The sequence below is a fragment of the Benincasa hispida genome, chromosome 4 (assembly GCF_009727055.1).
Source record: "Benincasa hispida cultivar B227 chromosome 4, ASM972705v1, whole genome shotgun sequence".
Lineage (NCBI taxonomy): Eukaryota > Viridiplantae > Streptophyta > Magnoliopsida > Cucurbitales > Cucurbitaceae > Benincasa > Benincasa hispida.
Window position 1 is genome coordinate 3,758,849 of NC_052352.1, and position 1,751 is coordinate 3,760,599.

Consider the following 1,751-nt stretch of genomic DNA (forward strand, 5'->3'; position numbering starts at 1 on the left):
TTTACTACGAAAGATAATGAATATGTTTAAATTGAATATTTAAATTTAGATTATATATATGAATAATTTGATTTATATTTATTTATTTCTATTAAAAAAAATTGATTAATTTTTTTTTTCAAAATCTGAATAATTTATTTTTAAATTTAAATTTTGTGTAAAATTAATTATAATAAATAATTTAATGATGGGGTTCATTATTTAATTAAAATCTATCTCATTGATTTCTTGAAAAAAACCAACATAAAAAATTTTTTCACGGAGAATCTGATCTTCGTCTCGATCTTCGTGAAAAATTTTAAGGAATAGAAAATAAAATGAAGAGTGAGAATGGGGATGAGAATGACATCTCTGACTTCGTTCTGTTTGTAGATATTTCTAGATATTTCTATAAAGGGTTCGTTTAGATTGATTTGATAAAGAAGTGTTAAAAATTCATTTAAAATATACTTTAAAATTATTTTCAGTGGTTGTTAAACACTTCAATTTTTAAAAATAAATTATATTTTAAAATACATATTTCAAACACATATCAGGTAGGGTTGGAATCATAACAAAAAATAACTATTTCATTAATTTTAAAAAATAGAATTAGAAAGCAAAATAAAATATGACAAATAGTTAGGTACATTTTAAGGAGCATCTTTACTAAATTCTTATATCATAATGTGATAAATTATTTTTATTTATTTTTAAAATATTTTAATTATTTGTTTTTAGTGTGAATAATAATAAAGGAGAAGTATAGATATGGATGTATTTATCATCCATTTGTGTTTTGGGGCATGGGAAATTGAGTTTAGACGTGGCATAAGCAAAGTTAATTCAAGGGATTGTTGGTGCCACCCAGCATCTGGTTCCTACAATTGTGACAACAAATCCTTCATCACTTAAATGATTTCTAATATGGTTGACCAATTTAAAATCATTTCTATGAAAAGGTTACTATAGTTTTGTAAATATTACATAATAAAGTTATGTTATTATATATTAGACATTTAAACTTACATTTATAAATTATAATTAAAATTGAAAATTTGTGATCGATAAATTCCTAACGCTTCGTCTAGTAACTATTATACTTATTATTTTGTATTTTTGAAAATTAAGCTAATAAATATTCTTTGTATCTCTAAATTTTATGTTTTTTTTTTATCTATTTTTTATCAATATTTTAAAAAACCAACCCAAAATTTGAAAACTAAAAAATAGCTCTTAAAAATATATTTTTGTTCTTAAAATTTAGTTAAGATTTGTACTCTTGTACTTCAAAAAGATGTAAATTATGAAAAGGAATAGAGAGAAAATAAGCTATTTTTTCCCAAAAAAAAAAACAAACACCATACATGAAATGGTTACCAATTTTAACTCCAATTCCTTAAAAATGTCTGTTTGCACAAGATTTCAAGAGAAATTTATTTTGTAGAAGTTGAACTTTGTATTTTTATTAATTTTGTGGAAAGTGAGTACAATCTCTGATACATAATATTTTGATGCTTTCAAAATAAACTATCTTTAAGCTAGTTGATATTCTTGAATGATCGGCCTTTGGGCTTGATAATCTTCTTGGATGATCGGCCTTTGGGCTTGATGATCTTCTTGGATGATCGGCCTTTGCACTTATTGATCTTATTGGATGATCGACCTTTGGACTTGTTGATCTTCTTGGACGATCGACCTTTGGGCTTGATGACCTTCTTAGACGATCAACCTTTGGGCTTGTTGATCTTAGATGATTAGTGCTCACACGA